The following is a 20,170-nucleotide window of genomic DNA, read 5'->3' on the forward strand; positions in this document are numbered from 1 at the left end:
GTGTTTCAAGAAAGCTCCAGGACTAGCTGCACTCTGGTGAAACCACTGTTAGGCAAACTCAGGACAGGTAAGAGATGAGTGATGGGGTACTTGGTCAGGCTGGAGCAACGTGGATAAACATTCCAAAGAATCCAGCCATCTGTGGTAGGCAATTGCTTGTGGTATAAGTTTCTCATTCGTCTGCATGCTTGGAGTCACCCTAGCCTATTTTAAGAACAATAAGATAAAGTCAACACAAATGAATTGCTGACTGCAGTTCTGCTTGACACACTTTGAGACGTACTGTTCCCTCTTTCTCAAGTTGTTTTGACATTAGAGTAAGATCATCTCTTAAAATAAGGGAGGTGACTGGTGCCAAGGAATGCTAAAGTAATTTGTGTGCTGAGGCGGGAACAACGATAAATATTCATTAGACAGTTTTCATTTCAAATGATAGTTTTGCCATCTTAACCCCTAATTGAGAAAAGAATCTTGCCTTTTCCTGAACTTTCTATAACAAAATATTTGTTAGAGCTCCAATAGGTTCGATTTACATATACATGTAGTGTAAACTTCTGAATCCCAAAGTTTTAAAAATTCTATCTGGCATTCCTCCCATGCTGTGAGGCAAAGACTAGATTGCCAACAGTTAGTTGTGGCAGCTTTTTCTACCTTAGGCATTTACTTGGAAATTCAATAGATATGTTTCTGCCAAGGAAGGATCTAGCATTATAATCATTGTTACTCATTATGGTATTTTTCTGCCACTGGCTTTAGAATTCTTTAATTAATTTTTACAGTTCTGGTAGAAAGGTTGAACCACATGAATTATTTTAAAACAGTGAATCACCACAAACAAAACACAGGTTGAAACTAGAATTAATGGTTGCAAATAAAGTAGATCAGAAGAATGTGTAGTAAGTGTACAGGGGCCAAAGATGATGTTTAAGGGACAAATTCTCAGTTGGTATATATCAATGCAGCACCATATTACTTTACTCCATTTGAGAATCGTGCTGATAGCTATGGATGTCCTTAAATAGGAACCATCTTGACTTTTCATTGAAACTTGAACAAAGACTTGGGTTATTTTTAAATGTTTGCTCAATTTCAAAAAGTCTTTGAATGCCCAGACCACCTATGAGTTCCACCAGAATTAGAAACACTCAGATAGCAGGAAGAAAACAGTGTATCATAATAGACTACACCAAGCTGAAGCCAGAAAGTACTTGAGATTGCAAGTGAAATTATGAGAAACTTTTTCCTGCAGTTTAAGAGTTTCAGATTTTGGGATGCCCAGTGCCACCCTTACTTCTGTGCTGCTGCCTGCAGAGCTGGACCCTCAGTCAGCAGTTGCCACTTACCAGCTCTGCAGAAGTAACAGTGGCATGGTATGGTAATGCCAGTCTTACTTCTGCACTGCTAAGCACAGTGCTACCTTCAGAGCTGGGTGCCCAGGCAACAGCTGATGTTCTGTGGTCACCCAGCTCTGAAAGCAGTGCAGAAGTACAGATGGAAGCTCCATGACCCTCTTAAAATAACCTTGCAATTTGAGAAACTGATACCCTACATTCTTTAGCTTTCATGGAAGGTAAAAATACACAAAAAAATCTCATGGGGAGAAACAAACATATTTCCTGGTCCATAATTCATTTTCTATGGCCATGAATTTGGTAGTGCCAAATATACATGCTTTCATGCTGCCCATTCAGTTAATTTTCAGTGACGTCTCAAGCGTGCGCGCGCAATGGCACCAACAATGGCTGTGAACCCTGGAGAAAGTGGAGGGGAGGGCTGACTGCCTCAGCCTGGCCAACCACCTCACATTCCCTCAGAGCTGCGAGAGGAACAGCAACGCAGTGCTCAGTGTTTCAAAGGGACCCCAAGCTCCCACCATTGCTATGTTGGTGGCAGCGGCAGCTGGACCTCCAGGCAACTTTTGAAATTCTGGGCCCAGAGACAGTTACCACCTTGCACTACTCCCCCCCGCCCCCCCCCCCCCCAATCAGCTGACCGGCACAAGCGACAATGAATACAGTAATATTAATCAATGTATTCTCTACAGTAAGCTTGTGCAACCCTAGCTGTCATTGTCAGCAAGCCCATCTCTCCAATCTTGCTGTTCTCCAAGTAGAAGACTGATACTCAGGCAGCCGGTTACCACTTCACCTTCCAGACACTGGAACTGTGTCTTTATTTAAATCACCCTACATTAATGAAAAATTAGTTTGCCATGACATGTCATTTTCCAGATGAACATTTCATCTTTCATGGATGTCCAGAAAAGGTGGGTATGGGAAGATAGGAGAAGGCAGTCCCCCCAAAACTGGCCCTGCTGCTATTTGATTTATGAGTTAAAAAACAGATCCATCACAAAGATGAACTGTAAAGTGGCAGATCATACAATTTTGGTTCATTCAGAGAAGCCTAATACTAGTATATATTCAGGGGACCTAACAGCTGATCAAACAGAGCACCAATGACTATAAAAAGGTATTGCATATGTTCACATTATATCAAAGCAGCACAAAAACACACTGTGGCAAAATGAAACTGTAGATTCAGCTCTAGTTTAAAAGCAGAGCAGCTCCATTTGTACACATTTACAATATGTGCTTAATTCCACCGTGCTGGAATTGAGAGGCAATTGATTGCACTGCAGGTGAGATCGAGTTGCTAAAGGACCAGTAGTGTCTACACTGCCACCTTCCATCAGGACTTCTGAGTTGGTGGCTTTAAGCGCATGTAGGAGCAATGATAGAAAATACAGCTCAGAAAAAGTCTTGTGCCTCCTGCACCCTACAGCCATGTCCCTTTGCATGTCAACACAATCCACTTTCTGAACTAGTGGTCTTTGTTGGTAGAGCCCTGTACCACATTAACATGAGCTGGCAAATTCCATCTCTGCACCTAGCCACAGGATTGTAGGGAGGTGGCATGAGGCTGCTTGAGGGGAGAATCTATACATTTGCTAACGCTTACTATATTGTCTAAAGGACTGCAGCTCTCTGTCTGTAAGCACAGAAGCATACTGTGGTATATCAAGCACCATGCTCTGTTGGCCACTAAATGGAAATTATTGTAAATTTCAGCTTCATAAAGCTAGAATGATATATACTGATTAACAATTAAGCCAGGGAGACATTCACTATCAGTATTTTTAGCTAATACACATTCTAGGATATACAGCTTTGACTGTATAGGTATTACTCCTTATTGAGAGTCATTAATATGCAATAGTGTGAGCTTTTTTAGTTGAAAAACAGCAAAGAATTGATACCCAAACAAACATGTATCAAGCTAAAATTACAGTAGTGATTATTGTAGGGGAATTACAGTAGGTTATTTGTCTCAGTTATACTCATTGGAACTCATTAAGGTGTGTCTACACTTGCATTCCTCTTTCGAAAGAGGCATGCAAATGAGGGAAATCAAATACAAATGAGGTGCAGATTTACATCTGACAACTCATTTACACATTCTTATTTCAAAATATCTTCTTTTGAAAGAAGAAAACCAGCGTAGACACTGCTTTTTCAAAAGTAAACCTCATCTTCAAAAGAATCCTTCTTCCTTTGTGGGGGGACATTTGCATCTCATTTGCATGCCTCTTTCAAAGGAGGAATGAAAGTGTAGATATACCCTAAGGCCGTTTCTACACGGGCACTGATGTTTGCTCACTACACCACAGTGCAAGAGACAGACAGTTAGTGGAGGATGGAATTATTTAAACTAACTCTGACCTTCATGAAATACACAAAAGGGACTCAGCTGCCACAGACATTTGAAGGATGAGTTGTGTGCTCATGCCTGCTGGAGAAGAGTTAAAGCTTTGGTTTAGTCCTGGGTATTTTTAGTAAAAGTCAGACAGGTCATGGGGACTAGGCAAAAATTCACAGCCTGTGACCTGTCTGTGACATATGCTACAAATACCCTGGGGTAAATCCTGGCTGCTGGGAGACACCTGCAGAGGGTCTCTGCTCAGGGGGGAGGGAGGAGCAGGGCCAGCAGCAGTTGCTTCCACTGCCTCCAGGATGGCTGCTCAGGGAATCAACCCAGAAGCCAGTGCAATCCCAGAGCCATCTGCCAAGGGCTGCCCAAGCAGCAACTCATGTGGCTGGTCCTGAGGCTGTTCTCCAGCAGCTATTGGTATAGCTGGTTGCATGGCTTCCTGAGCAGCTGGCTGTAGACCTGCTCCAGCCAGAGTGGCTGTCCCTGGGGACACCCGAGCAGCTGGTCCTGCAGCCATGCTGCTTGGGTGGCCTTGGGGTCAGCTGCACAGGCTGCTGCTGAAGTCCTAGCTATGATGGAATCTGTGGCTTCCATAACCTTTGTGGCAGACATGATGCCCTAGTTATAATCAGAATTATACTTGATCTTAGCTCACGCAAGGCCTCGAGTCATACAGCACAGCACCTGTAAGCTATTGCCATGTAGCAGGTCAGCGCAGAAGCATAACCCCCTCTCCTTCAGGCTTGTTTCCATTAATCAGTATGATTAATGAACAACTCAAGGCTGAATTTGGCAACACATAGGACTGTGTGGAAAGTGAGTGAAACAGACATAGGGTGGAGCTGCTCATACATCAGCTTCTTGCCTCAAGAAGTTTTTTTTCCCCATACTAGTCCCAATCTAATAACCCATTCACTGTTGTAAATTAGCGAAGCCCTGTGACTCCATGGGAGTTTCCAAAGGCAAGCTTCTGATTACACTGGGTCAATACTGGGGTCAGCCAAAGATGAGTATTTCCCAGGTTTGATAGGCCAACTTTGTGCATTAAATCAACCATTTAAAAGAATGGTAACAGAGAGGAAGCTGTGCTAGTCTATACACTATAGAAACAAAAAGCAGTCAAGCAGCACTTTAAAGGCTACCAAAATAGTTTGTTAGGTGAGCTTTCATGGGACAGACCCACTTCAGACCATACGAAAGCTCACCTAATAAACTATTTTGCTAGCCTTTAAAGTGCTACTTGACTGTTTTTCATTTAAAAGAAATACTGAGTCTATTTGATTGGGATAAACTTTATGTCAGAGCTGACCATGGGAGAAAAATTCTGACCCTTTGTATGAGTGGTCGCTCTCCTTCATTGACTCAGAGCTCTAAGGAGGCACTTTGCACGTCACAGAATCAAATTACTGGAAGGGAACGCAAGAGGTCATCTAGTCCAGGCCCCTGAACTTATGGCAGGACTAAGTATTATCTAGACTATCCCGACAGGCATTGTCTAACTCACTCTTAAAAATCTCCAATGATGCAGATTCCACACATTCCATAGGCAATGCATTCCATTCATAGACTAAAGTAAAACAGTCATAGCACTTTAAAAACAAAATAATTTATTACTGATGAGCTTTCACAGAACAGGCCTGTTTCTTCAGATATATAAAAAGATATATATAAAGCACAGAGATCCAAAATCATCATCAAGGTTGACAAATCAGAAAAATTGTTATTGAAGTTGGGAAATCAGAAGAGCAGAGATGGGGGAGGGGTGTAGGATGGGAAAGTACGTGTTAGGTCAAAAGTTAAAGTATGTGAAAGAGTCCTTATAATGGGTCAGGTAACTCCTGTCCCTGTTTAAACCATGTGTTAGTGTCGAGTTGGAATATGAATGTTAGCTACGAACATTCTCTGTAGATGGTTCATAAAGTCTCTTTTCTCCAGAACACAAACTCGAGTCTTTAACAGAATGGCCCACTCCATTAGAGTGCTGGCTAACGGTTTGTGTATTTGGAGAAGATGTCAAAAAAATCTCCAAAGAATGAATGGGCATAGAGCAGAGCGCTTGCAGTTTGCTCAATATACAATGTGTGGGCACTGATTGCCTATATGAGGTTAGCTAAGGAACAGGAGCATGTGCCCATGATTCTGTAATTAACATTGTTAGCTCCAGTGATGGTATCTCCAGAATAGATGTGGACAAAGTTGGCAACAGGGCTTCTGGCAAGCAAAAGTTCCACGATTAGTGTTGTGGTATGGCCTGTGGTTGGTAGTGAGAATTCCCATAAGGTTAGGAGGTTGTCTCTAAGAGAGACCATTCTGATTTGTCAACCTTGATAACTTTTGGACCTCTGTACTTTATATATTGAGTCTGTTCTGGTATGGCTATAGATCTGAAGTGGGTCTGTCCCATGAAAGCTCATCACCTAATAAGTTATTTTTCAGTCTTTAAAGTGCTGTATGACTGCTTTTCTTGTTTTGAAACAATAGAAGACTAACACAGCTATCTCAGTTACCATTCTTTGAATAGTTAGAAAGTTTTTTTCTTGATAGCCAACCTAAGTTTCCTTTGCTGCAACTGAAGTCCATTGTTTCTTGTCCCATACTTAGCTGTTGAGAACAGTTTGTCTCTATCCTACTTGTAACAACTTTATGTACTTGAGAACAGTTATCAGGTCACCTCTTAGTCTTGTCTTTTCCAAGCTAAATAAACTTATTTCCCCCCCCCCCACCCCCCCCGCAATCTTGCTGCATAGGTCATGTTTTCTAGACAACCATTTTTGTTACTCTCCTCTTAGCTTAGAAGAGGAATAACAGGATAAAAGGAAGTTAGGATATCCTAAGATAAAAGCCCCATGATCTGAGTTAGTTAAAATTACATTGTCTGGTGAACCCAACACTCTACAATAGGGGACAATTCCACTTGAGTAACAGGGTTATGAGTTTGAGAGAATAACCCACTTGGGGTTTAGAGAGCATAGCCCATTTAAAACCTCTTCCTGAGGCAGGAATGTGCTATTGTAACTTGATAACGCCATTAATATTGTATATAAAAAAGTCTTTTTTTTTTTTAAACACACATCTTCTGTGGTTCTGAGGCAGAAGACTGGCTGGTGGTCCCTAGGGAGGGGAGATGAGAAAGGGTGAGTGACAGGGTGTGTGTGTTTGTAGCTCCAAAGAAGAGGGTGCACAGCAAGCAGGAGGCCCTTGCATAACAGAGCTGCAGAGGACCATCTCCAAGCTAAGCGGGGACAGAGTGGCCAAATAGAAGTCTCCCAGGATGGGAGGCAGGAGAAGTACAGTGTCAAGAGGACAAACTGGAGCTGCACTCGGTAATGTTGTCACCAGAAATGTATGGGACTATGAGTACTGGGGCTCATGACTGGGAATAAGGCAGGAGGTTGTAGCTAGTTTAATGAGGAGGTTGTGGATTTACAGAGGGCAGCAGAAGAGGGTAGTGGGGAAGTTGTTGGGCAAAGCTTTGTAGGTGCAGAAGAGAACGAGGAGCGCACAGGACTCACTGTTGGATTGGAACTTGGCCCAGGATTCCAAATTCTTAATCTAGATACATGGGACAGGGTCTGACTACATCAGGAGATTAGGTTGAATTTATTATGGTCTATTTTTAGCACCCATTTTTTTTTTAGAGTCAAAAGTGTATGTCCCCACTGTGATCATGAAATTGATGGAGGGCATCCCCTCTAGGGTGAACATGTTTGATTTTGCCAGCAACTCACTGTTGGTAACTATCCAACATCTCCCTTGATAAGTGTCTGATGGGACAACTGTGCAGCAGGTGGTCCTGGCTTCATGCTGCCAAACTCCCACAGTACACACTTTTCTCCTCCCACTCCTGCAGGGAAGCAACAGCAAACAGTGTTTTTGTGCCCTTATTTCATTGGTTACCTGTCATCGAAGAGGTTGTCCCCATATGCTTGGTCAACCCACTTTAAATGAAGAGACAAATGTTTTCCCTCCAAAGAGAGTTGAGGAAAACCAGTGTAGAAACACAGCCAGAATGATTATGTGAAAGGAACTATATTTTAAGTATTTCAAGGCAGGGAGTAGATTTCTGATGACATACTTGATATGTTATGGAACTCTGATTGTAAGCAAGTTACCACAACATGATCTTTCTATTAATACAATCTGCATTTTTAAAAATTTTCTGCAAGTCATTAGCAAAACTGATTAACATGGCAATACTACTACAACATGGAGATTTAGTAGCATGTATTAGTAAGATTCATTTAACTCCCTTAGCCACAATCATTCATAATTTACGTTATCCATCTGCCCACTTTCCAATTAAAAAAACCAAACATTTACACAAAAACCTTCAGTTTCTACTTTATATACACTACTTCCAGCAATAGCTTCAAATGGGACAATGAAAGGTACCATCTAGTACAAAACACAGGCTGCATTTTTCCTCATCATTTTTACATAAAAACTAAGAACAGACAAAACGAGATAAAATGAAAGAAAATAAGCAAGATGAATATTACTATATTTCACAGCGATTAAAAAATAGGAACCTGAAATAAAAATCCATGTACAGAAAAATGGGCTGAACCATGATCCCTCCCCACCCAGCTAAGTAGCCAGAACATGCCTTTGCCAGTCCTGCACAGAACCCTATTTGAGGACCATTTCAGCTAACTTGACAGACAAGCCCTCTAATGGAACAGGAGAGCAAGATTTCAGACCAAATTATTCCTAATTTTCTTTAATGCCAGCCCATCACTTTCTCTGAATCATGAAAAAGTTGTTAGAAATTCCTGTGATTTTAAAAGAATATTTTTCATTTTTATTTGTATTTCTATCACCATCTGTCACCCACCACTCTACATTTTGATCTATGTATTTGCTCAGCACACTCACTGCTGTGTCTAGTTTCACATATTTTTGTGGGGCGGGGAGACTCTGGACTTTAGCTGATTTCAAGAAAGTATTAACGATCCATGATATCATTGGAACTATGGAGGCTTTCTATTTGAGAGGTTGCAGGGAAATAGGAACATATGTGCCACATATGGTGGTTCTGTCCAAGAACTAGATGGTTTGGAAGAAAGTTATTGAAGAGATTCATCATATGACATGATGTCAGCTTCCTGGTGATCTCTTGGCCCGCTTGCTCAATGACACAGTAAAGGACTTACATTTTAAATAGAATGACAATTTAATTTCCCCCCCCCCCGCAACTGTTACCAGCAAGAATCTTTATTCGTCATCACTGAAAAATGTAACATGCCACCCCTGCTCCTCTTCTGTGCCTGTGGTATAGTAAAATATGGACAGTTCTTACCATGGAAAGGTTTCATGCCAAGTGTTATACAAGAGAAACACCGAGAGGATACCTGTTTAGAAATGTGGTCACCCCTTTTTATGGTACTCAGAAGAAGGCTCCCTAGCCAGCAAGCCAGAATCTTTAACCATGTTCTTTGAATATTAACTTCATCCTGAATGTTATGTATGACATAGTATGTTTTATAGTAGAAAAATGGCGGGAATTAAACCCTCAAAAGATGAAAGGATGGCTTTTTTTGGGGGGGGGGGGGGGGGGGGGGGGGGGGAGTATGCACTACAAGCATGACTGTATTTTAGAGAAGACTCTTACCGCATTATTCTTTGGTGATGGATCAAGTGGGTGGCCAGGCTAACAGATGGTAAAAACAATTCAGTGAACAAATGAAAGATAATCTTAGAGCAACAAGCAAAACACCCAGTTCTAATGCAGCTGACAATTAACACACTAAAGCATTAACACAAGATTCATCTTAACCTGTTCAGTAAATGGTTTAGGAGATCTTCAGATTTTCCCAGGCCCATTTGCTAGTGCACGCTACAAAGTTTTAATTGATATGTTGTTATCTGTAACCATACTTACTGCTAGTCAGATTACTCATTCCTGGATCAAGAGGCCAAATCTGTAGACAACAAAAACCTTGATTAATTCCAAATCTCCCTATTTACCTTTAGGCAGCATGTAGTTTCCTCTCATAAATGAGAGCTTCTTATATGATTTGATAAACTTGTATGAGGTTTAAGTGGTTATATTTTACTTTGATTCTACTAAATACAGAAAGGCCAAATTGCTGGCTGACATATTCCACTTCTGTGGGAAGGAGATATTCTGCTCTTGTATGTTTGTCATTTACTTATAACAGTTACTAACACAAACCCTCGAGGTAACGCTGATGCTGAAACTTTTATTAAGGATGTTTTCCAAAGGGTCAGATTGAATATTGTGACGTTTCCCCTGTTAGCCCCTGGCAGTTCCCTGTTGTGCCTCAGGGACTCATGGTGGCCCCTTAACTGCCCAGGTCTTTCCAGAGGCAGGAGCCTCCATTTAGTGAGGCTCTCATCATAGGCAAGTCCAGAATGGGAGGATGGGGGTAAAGCCAGCCCCCTTGCAGGCCTTTGCCTGCTCCAGCAAGGTAACTCTCTGGGGAAGGAGTCCAGAGCCCACTCTTTACCCTGGACTCTGGCTCAGGGTCCCTAAGAGGACAAGAGGCAGCTGGCAGGGCCTTTGCCCCTGCTCCAATATAGCAACCTCACCCTGGGCCCCTTCGCCCACTGCTTCCCCATGGTACCTTTTTGTACTTCCCTGCCCTGCTCTAGCTTTCTTCCCTGTGTACCTTCCAATTCCTTCCCCACTGCTACCAGGCAGGGAGTTTAATAGGAAGTCCAGGGGGCCTCAGCAGGCCATGGGTGCTGATTAGACAGTTGTGGCTGACTCCTAATGAGGCTCCAGCTGCCTGCCCTAATTGGGCTTACTCAGGGAACAGAAAAGCATGAGCTCACCAGCCAGCATCTCTGCCTCATATCAGGTCCCCACAGGTGGCCAGCTATAAGACCAGGGAGAGGAGGCTGGCCGACAGAAGGGACTACAACAGTGGGGCCTACAGCCGTTCCACCATCAGATCATGAATCCAGGCAGAGTTCCTCTGGGCAGTGTCCACTGGCTCCCTTGACACCTTTGAGGAGCAGTGGGCATTGTCTGTGGCTCTGTGCTCGGTATCCCTCTCTGCCTCCCTTATTTTGGCCCTTTGACCGACACACCTATTCCTGTTCTCTTTAGTTGTTGCCCGCCCCCCCACCACCCATGATTATTTGGGAACTGTCATTTTAATAGATCCCCTCTTAAGGGGGACCTTTCAGTTGTGGGTGGGCTACACTCACCCACTCCCTCGATTACCTCAATAGGAACCGGCCTATCTGCCTTCTAGCAGGGTCCTGCAGCTTACAGGCAGCAGTCTGCCACAGTATATTGAAAAGCCATGCAAATGGCATGTGCCACAGCTGTGGACTGCAGTCTAATGAAATGTTATTTCATTGTAAATGTGATGTTTGTTTCTGAAGAGTGTTAGCATCTCTGTTGATTCAATACTGTACACTGTGGTCCAGTGCTTAGCACAGAGGTCTCAGCATTAGTGCCCCTAAGTTCTCTTCTCCCATGTAACAGTGACTTGCTGTGTGAACTTACAATCAATCACTCATCTCCTGTTTAAGACATGCTGAGCACTTGCAGCTCCCATTGACTTCACTGTAGCTATGAAAACTTGGGACTCCTGAAAATTCAGGCTGTTGTATCTTCTGTTCTGCATCTGGAAAGTGGGTATACCGATGTGTACTTAGCATTCCTGCACAAAGTGCAAGAGCTTTTGCTTGATAAAGTATTTTAAATCAGGCTAAAATTGAAGGAAATAGGAAGTATTATGCAATCCTGGCAATTTTATGCCAAGTGTGTGCCTGCTACTGTTACTGCCTATGATGTATCTCAGTGTTAATGTGAGTCAGTCAACTAAATACCTAAAATGTTTCTATTAATATACAGATGTAACAAATAAATGGATATCAAAACACTTTACTTTTAGAATTTGTTTGAAGTTTTGATTCTTATCTACCACATTATCATACTTAAAGCAATTTGTTCTGGGAAGAAAAATAAAGTCCTGCTTTACTCTCATTTTGTGAGCAGTAAATACCTTTTCCAATAAAAACAGTGTCCTGGGTTGGAGAGGAAGGCTTTTCACTGAAGCTGTCATGTTTTTCATATTCCTTGCATTAAATTAACTTGTCCATGGAGGGATTCCAAAATAGTCTCTGGAATGATTAGGTAGCTATTCTGCCATTAAAGCAACTAAAGATTGTGATACAGAGAACATCACAAATCACACATTTTCTTTATTTGAATCTAATATTGTACTCTAAATCTAACATGTTCACTTCCTTTCCTGTTGGCTTTATGCTCCACTTCAGTGTACATGCCTGCAAATCCCAAGGATATGACAGTTTGAACTGGACAAGATCATTTCCATCTGCCTTTCTGTAATTATCCAACAACTTATTTTTGCGTTTTCTTCGAGAAATATTGTCACCTTCAATTCTACATTGAGGGTCCATTGACCATCTATTTTAAGTCAAATGTTGGTAAGTAAGTGTAACATCAGTACTGGTAAATTAGTTGAAACCATGGTCAAGAGCTAAATTGTCAGACACATAGAAGAACATAATTTGTAGTGCAAAAGTCAGTATGGCTTCTGTTAAGGGAAAAAGCAGGTCTTACTAATCTATTGTTTTCTGAAGGGATCAAACATGTGGATAAGGGGCAATCCAGTAGATATAGTGTACTTGGATTTCCAGAAAGCCTTTGTCAAGGTCTCAAAGGCTTTTGCATAAATTAAGTTTTCATGGGATAAGGAGGAAGATCTTTTCATGGATTGAGAACTGGTTAAAAGGCAGGAAACAAAGGGTAGGAATAAATGGCAAATTTTCAGAATGGAGAAGGGTGATGTTCCCCAAGAATCAGTCCTAGGTCCAATCCTATTCAACTTATTCATAAATGTTCTGCAGAAAGGGATAAACTGAGGTGGCAAAGTTTGCAGATGATGCTAAACTGCTCGGTATAGTTAAGATCAAAGCAGACTGAAGAACTTCAAAAGGATCTCACAAAACTGAGTGATTGGGCAACAAAATGGCAAGTGAAATTTAATGTTGATAAATTTAAGATAATGCACATTGGAAAAAATAACTCCAACTGTACATACAGTATGATGGACAAATTTAGCTACAGATCATCAGGAAAGGTCTTGGCATCATCATGGATAATTCTTTGAAAACAGCCATGCAGTGTGCAGAGGCAGTCCAAAAAGCAAACAGGATGTTAGGGGTCATTAAAAGAAGGATAGAGAATAAGATGGAAAATATCTTATTGCCCTTGCATAAAACCATGGTATGCCCCCATCTTGAATACCATGTACAGGTGTGGTCACTTCCTCTTAAAAAGATGTATTGGCATTAGAAAAGGTTCAAAAGAGGTTAATTAAAATGATTAGGGGTTTGGAAAAAGGTCCCATATGAAGAGAGACTACAACTTTTCATCTTAGAAAAGAGGAGGCTACTGGGGGATATGACAGAGGTATACAAAATGGAGTGGCATGGAAAAGTGAACAAAGAAAAATAATTACTTGTTCTCATAATATCAGAACTAGGACACCCAATGAAATTAATGGGCAGCATATTTAAAAGAAATAAGAGGAAGTTCACACAGAACACAGTCAACCTGTGGAACTCCTTGCCAGAGGAGGCTGTGAAGGCTAGTACTATAACAGGGTTTTTAAAAGAGCTAGATAAATTTGTGGACATTACACCCATTAACAGCTATTAGCCAGTATGGGTGAGGAATGGTGTCCCCAGCCTCTGTTGGTCAGAAGCTGGAGCTGGATGACAGGAGAGAGATTGCTTGATCATTATCTGTTCAGTTCACCGCCTCTGGGGCACCTGGTATTTGGCCACTGTCAGCAGATAGGATACTGGGCTGGATGGACCTTTGGTCTGACCCAGTATGGCTGTTCTTACATTCTTAGGCCTAATGTTACAAGAAATGTAGCATAGATAAGTCCAGATCCTGCAGCTGAAGTCAAACATCTATCCATACTTTTTCAGCTGTAAGACCAGTTAGAGATTTTGTACTATTTTCTTCCTTATTTTTAACAATATGCAGTGCCATTGTTTCCTGAGCACAACAGCAGATTCTAAATCTTACACAAAGTAAACTGATGAGTGGTTTACATCAGGAACTCTTTAGAAGTTTCTCACAGAGTTTTCTAGTAAAGGGCTCTACAGACGTTCGATCTGATATCTGTAAACATGCTTACCACAAATTGGATTAGTTGTTTATGGAGAGACAGGCCACATCTAAGAATCTAAAAACAACTTCATGAATAATTTTAAAACTTTTCATTTTAGCTTTTGGATATTTTATATCCTTAAAACAAATGCTTTTATAAAAAGACTACTAGAACTGTGTGCCCTAAATTTTCTCTTAACACAACTAATTATCTGTTTATAAACACATTGATTGCCTCTTCTTTAATATACCCCATTCATTATAAATGGTCTAAAGAATATATTGTACACTAGTGTCAGCTCTCTACTGTCCAATCTGAAAGATAAACCTTTGAATGCAGAGGGACCTAGTTTAACCCCCTTTTATTCAGGCATATAGGCATCACACAGAAAAATATGTAAGCTTTTCAATAAGATAATTTTAATTGAGTCCAAATGTCTTCTCATAACCTTCCAAATAGCCTCAGGGGAGATTCTATCTGAAACAAAGGAGTGATGGCCTATTTTCATCAGCAAGTCACTGCTATGGTCAGCCCAGACTCAGACTTGAACTATGCAAATAACTATGGCTGCAAATCAAGAAAAACAGATAGATCTGGACTGCTTTTTCAGATGTTAGTTTATTATTTTAAAATAACCCTTTGAGGTGTTTTAGGCTTCTCTGATTAAGAGCATAATACAGATTAATACTTTTCCACATCCAACAGGGAAAAAGAATTGGGTTCCCTTAATTGCTTCTTTTTATGGGCCTGACCTTGCCCTGGCAGAAGTCAAGGGAGTGTCACAATATAAATCTATCACCCATTATTCTTGCTATTCTCCAAGGCTGCTCAAGTTTCTCCTTGTCGTTGACTGCAGTATTTCAGGGGCAGTCTCAAAAAAGACATGATGCTTCTGTATGTGCATTTTGGGCAGGTAAAGGCTTGGTTACTCTATCAAGTTGCAAACTCATACTTAGTGTTATCCATTATCATACCTGTGTTAATGTAAGTCTGCTTTCTCGATTTCTCCATCCCATTGACTGTCCTGGTTTTTCCAGTTATTTCTTTTGCATGTGCTAACTAGTATGTGTCAAATATTAATCTTATTTCCTCTCTCCTTCCTACATGTCTTTATATTTAGGCATTTTTATTTTAGTTCAGTATTTTTTCCTCCAAAAAATGACAATCAATGCACAACATAGCAAAACTAACAGGGAAGTGCAGATACACCTGGACTATTCTCCACCTCCCACTACCACAAACACTTGAAGTGCACATCTGGGATGCATAGCATATGAGTCTTTCATGAAATGACTATACATAGGTGTACAATATGCTGAAGTTAGTCATTCCATCATCAGTTCTGTATTTCAGTCTCCAGCCACCCCACCACTTTCCTTGTTCCCATCTTTGATCCTGTCTCAGTATTATTTTCTAAGCATATTGTGATAAAGCCACAACTGTCCCTTTAGTGGTCCTGCACTTCCAGGCAGCTCCATGTGTGCTTCAGAGAAGCCCTTTTGTTGCCCTGGAGCTTCCCAAGGGCAAGGGTCTCCCTTTACCGACCCATTTTCGTCACAGGCCAGTCTTGAGTGAGGGCAGAGTATGAACTCCTCCAGGGGAAGGGTGGACAGAGTCCAGTCCCACCCACTGCCCTGGACTCCAGCCCAGGGGCCCTAGGAGGGAACGGAGCTAGCAGGGCTTTCACCCCACAGCAACACCCCTTCCCTGGGCCTCTGCACCCACCACTTCCCTCTGGTACCTGGCATCCATTTGCATCACTCAGCCTGTCCTTGAGCTCCATACTTCTCTCAGCCCTCCAGCTTCCTTCTCTCTGGGCACTGCTCTCTCCCTACTGCCTGGGGCAGCCTTTTATAGGGAGCCTGGAGGCCTTAACTGGTGGCAGGTGCTTGATTGCAAGCAGTGGCTGGCTGACTCCTAACGAGCCCCAGCTGCCTATCCAGCCTGCAGGTCTGCATCGTCTGGGGATTTAGGAGGGGAACAAAAAGGCATTCCTCTAGCTCCCAAAATGTTTGGCCTCTATTAGACCGTTGCTGGCAGCTGTTTCTGGTCTGCCACAATATGTTGTAGCAACCACCACATGGCTTCTCAAGATTTCACTGGCATCTTAATTGCTCACACATTGTTGAATAAGAATATTTCTATAGCTATTATTGCTATCCCAAATGTTATTTTAATGATATACATTTCTCATTATCTGTCACAATGGCAGCAAATATACTAAACAATTAGCCCACATTTTCATAATAAACAAATAATATTTAGCATTTGTATAGCTCTTTAATCCTACAACTGCTTAAATGCATCATATTACTCAGGCAAGTTGTTCTATGAATCCCTAAGTGAATGTCTACACATGGATGGAAAACCTTTGGCTGGCCTGGCTCAGCTGACCTGGGCTCCCAGGGTTGAGGTATAGGGGGGACTCCAGCCAGCCCATTCTTTGGAAAGGCAGGGCCAGGTGTTCACTCCTTGCTTCAGTTAGGCAGGGTGCCGCCTCTCCTAGGAGAGTTACCTGCAGTGCAAGCCCTGCAACCGTGATGCCCATGACATCGTCATGCAGGGGTGCACAAAGGGAGGAGGCATGAAATGTCATAAGGGGTGGCAGTGCCACCTTTGATGGCTTCTCCAGTCTCTCATGCCTCCTTCCACCGCCACCCCCACAGCTGTCATGGGAGCATGGCACATCACAGCCAGGAGACCTCTACTCATTTCTGGGGCTGTTGGAGGGCCCCTGCTAATTGCAGGGACAGAAACTGGGGCCTCACACGCATGAGTGATCTCTTTGAGCAGGGGTGAGGAATGTCTATGCTTACACAGTGACAGGTCAACCCAACTGTTTGTATCACATTAATTTTACAGACAGGTAAACTGACCCACAGAAAGACTGGTTGACATTCTGAAGAGCACAATCTGTCTAGCCAACTGCAAAGATGAAAATACAACACACACTTCTTGACTTTCAGCTCATTGCCTTAACCCTGGGAGTACACTGTCTTTCACCATTTCTCTTATGTAGATGGAGAAAATCAATAGCTATTTTGCAATATTTATAACTGCAGTACTTCACTTTCATCATTCTCAGCAACTCTCTTGCAAAATCTCAGCTCTCAGAGCATTGGTTAACACTATGGGCTTGTCTACACTTGCCCCCAACTTTGAAGTGGGCATGTTAATCAGGGTGATGGGAGATTACTAACGAAGTGCTGTGGTGAATATGCAGCACTTCCTTAGGGTAATTCTCCCCCGCAGCAATTTTGAAGTGTCAAACTTCGAAGTGCCGGCATGCGTGTAGCCGGGGGCACTTCAAAGTGCCTTTACTCCTCAAGATGTGTGGAGTAAAGGCACTTCAAAGTATTCACCACAACACTTCATTAGTACTGCCCCATCACCCTGATTTAACATTCTCCCATCGAAACTGAGGGCAAATGCAGACAAGCCCTACATGTCATATGAAATGTAGTTGCTCATCTTGCCCTGAGAAACTGATAGGTTAACTTTAGATAGGTTCTTTTCAGTAGTAGAGTCTATCGTTGACAGATTTGGAGAGACACAGAGATATTTTCCCATGAATTGTAAGATCTGAACAGAGAGATTTGCTAAACTTGCTTATCCAAAGCATTTTTCTGTTTCCTTTTGTTCAGAAATCAGATTCAGACGTGGAAGGTAGACACTGAGTCTTCCTCATAAACTCAGCTGTTCTGATTCCTGCTTCCCCTATTTTTAACCAGTTTAAAATAAGAGCTGTATTACTGTCTCTACTCCTGCTGGCATCTGCAGTATTTCTAAGTGAACTGCTTAATGTAGGAGTTAATAAACGTGCTGTTATTTGTTACTCTTAGCTACAAACTATTCCAGAATCCCATTTTGCCAAAATAAACTTGTTTGCTCTTTTGTCAGTAGGTGACACTTCACTGATGTTCTTGAAAAATAGCAAAGGTCCCTCAAAGGATCAATGCTCTTGGACTCCTTTCAAAATTGCCATCTTTGGCCTCTGTTCTGTTTGTTTTGTTTTTTCAATAGAATAATGACATGGAAAGGGGTTTCTGTTTGTGACTAGTAGAGCGACAGTTCTGGAGAATTACAGCCATTATTTAGCCCTGGAACAGGTATACACATGAAATGGCAGTGCTTCTTTACTTTGCAGTCTCTTAGAGTATGTTTTCACGAGCCTGAAGATCGACCCAGTCAGAATCAATCTTCCTAGGTGCAATTTCATGCACCTAGTAGGGTCGTGCAAAATCAAACTATCAGGGGTCGAGAGTCAAGCCCTATACTCCTCAATAACACAAGGAGTAAGGGAGGGGGACAGGAGAGTTTCTCCCATCCACCTCCCTCTGTGAGGAAGGCCAGGAAAATCAATTGTAGATAAGTTGATTCCACCTACGCAATTGCCATAGCTGCAGCTGTGTATTTACAGTCAGCTTTGAGATCTAGTGTAGACCTGGCTTTAGGTAGTTCAGTCTCTGGACTAACTTTAATCTTTGATCTCTCTGTTGAATCAGCCAACAAACATAACAACTGAAACACAGGTCGGAGGACAGACTGATAACCCATCCCACATGCATCCCTTACTCGCAGATGAACTGAACTATCTCAATTGGTGCACAATGCAGATCTGAACTTTGCGTTGCCTTGCAGAAAATGGAAAACTAGCTTCCCCCATCCCAGATGACACTACAGCTCTTAGCCAGAGAAGGGCTTTGTTTGGAACTGGGAGCTCCTATGATTGATTGACCTCTCACAGAATGAGGCCAGAGATATTTGGATGATTACGTGGTGTAGAAATAGTAAATATTTTTTTCTTTTGCTGGACTGGGCCATAAAATCATTTTTCCAACCTTCTCCAGTGAGCCTGTATATTACTTTCTAGGGCTGATTGCCAAAGGTCAATTAAGCAGTTAATATCTCTATGGGTGTTTCTGATTGTCCGTTCCTAGAATTGAGCACTGCCGGATGGGTGACAGCTTTCCCAATATGCAGCTCTCATTTTGGAATTTGCAATCCTGGGCTTGGGGCCAGAGCACAACTTTATTGATCTTCAGAACACAACATAAATCAGCCTGTTCAGTTTGTTTTCATTTGTGGCCATTTGATGAATTTACTCCTATAGCATTTAAAATAGCTTCTGTGTTGTTGCCCAAAGAGGGTAACATTTTATTACTTATAAGCTTTTCAAATATTTCACAGTAACTGGCTACCAATGTAATAGCTGCTATAAAAATTAATAAATGGAATTTTTGGATACACAAACAGAAGTATCTCTAGCTGAGTTGAAACTCTATTTTACCTTCCTAGCTGGCAATGTGGTGATTGATGATGGAATATTGAGTCCAATTCAAGAAAGATGTTGATAAATTCAACTGGGTTCAGAAAAGAGCCATGAGAATGACGAACAGTTTAGGAAACACATCTTATAGTAATAGATTGAGAAGCACCATCTATGTGAGTTAAATCAAAAGGGGTAAGGGTGACTTGATTACATTCTATAAGTACCTACAAGGGAGATAAATATTTAATAGTGGACTCTTTAGTCTAGCAGTGAGAGATATGTTACTGAGTGTCTGGAAAGCAAAGCTAGCAAAATTGACACAGGGAGTAAGGCATCTTCAATGACGAGAGTAACTATGGAGGGTTGTGGTGGACTCTCCACCACTAACATTTTATAAAATCAAGATTAGATGTTGTTCTAAAAAAATGTGCCATAAGAATGCTTATAGGTAAGTTCTATGGCCTGTGCTATAGAAGATGTCAAAATGGTCTCTACATTTAAAATAAATAAGTAAACCTGATTCTTGTTATCAAAGTTATTCCACATTCACAATATGGAACTTTGAAAGCACCGCTTGAACATCAGACAGTGCATCAGGCTTCTGTGCATAAAGTAGGCCAAGCTTGCAAAATCCAACTAGATCAACGCTACAGTCTCTATCAGATAAACGCCTAAAGTTAAAGTTATAAATGCTATTTCAGCTGAGAGTTCAATTACTTTACAGCAGAAGCAAACACTTCCTCTTTTTAAGTGTAAACCTCTTTATTAATCTAGGTCTTCTAGTATGAACCATTAGTGGTATTCAAGGAACTTAATGGCCCAGTGCTCAAAGTAATGATCTGTAACTAATCTTGGGTTTCCTGTAACTCTAAACTATGGGTGGTCCTACAAAGACATGTGACCATGCCATCTGGTGCTGGAATCCATCTTGAATTTTGTATTTTTCCACAGAAGTAGGGAGAATTGAATAAAGATTTCCTGAACAGGGGAAATTCTGTTCAAGAGATCGGAAACAATGACTGTCTTCATCTGGTTTCACAGACTGCTCCACACCACAAGA

General features: G+C 41.7%; 1 long non-coding RNA gene across 1 annotated transcript in view; it reads right to left on the minus strand.

The window, feature by feature from the left end:
- LOC142014424 (uncharacterized) overlaps positions 1 to 15,645 on the minus strand; it is a 62,952-nt gene extending 47,307 nt beyond the window's left edge. The window contains exons 1-2 of the long non-coding RNA XR_012645937.1: positions 15,580 to 15,645; positions 9,593 to 9,632 (exon numbers count right to left, since the gene is read on the minus strand). This is a non-coding gene — a long non-coding RNA (uncharacterized LOC142014424). The remainder of the gene's footprint in view (positions 1 to 9,592; positions 9,633 to 15,579) is intronic.
- Positions 15,646 to 20,170: the final 4,525 nt, after the last annotated feature.

Source organism: Carettochelys insculpta, chromosome 6, assembly GCF_033958435.1.
Source record: "Carettochelys insculpta isolate YL-2023 chromosome 6, ASM3395843v1, whole genome shotgun sequence".
In the NCBI taxonomy this organism is placed as follows: domain Eukaryota; kingdom Metazoa; phylum Chordata; order Testudines; family Carettochelyidae; genus Carettochelys; species Carettochelys insculpta.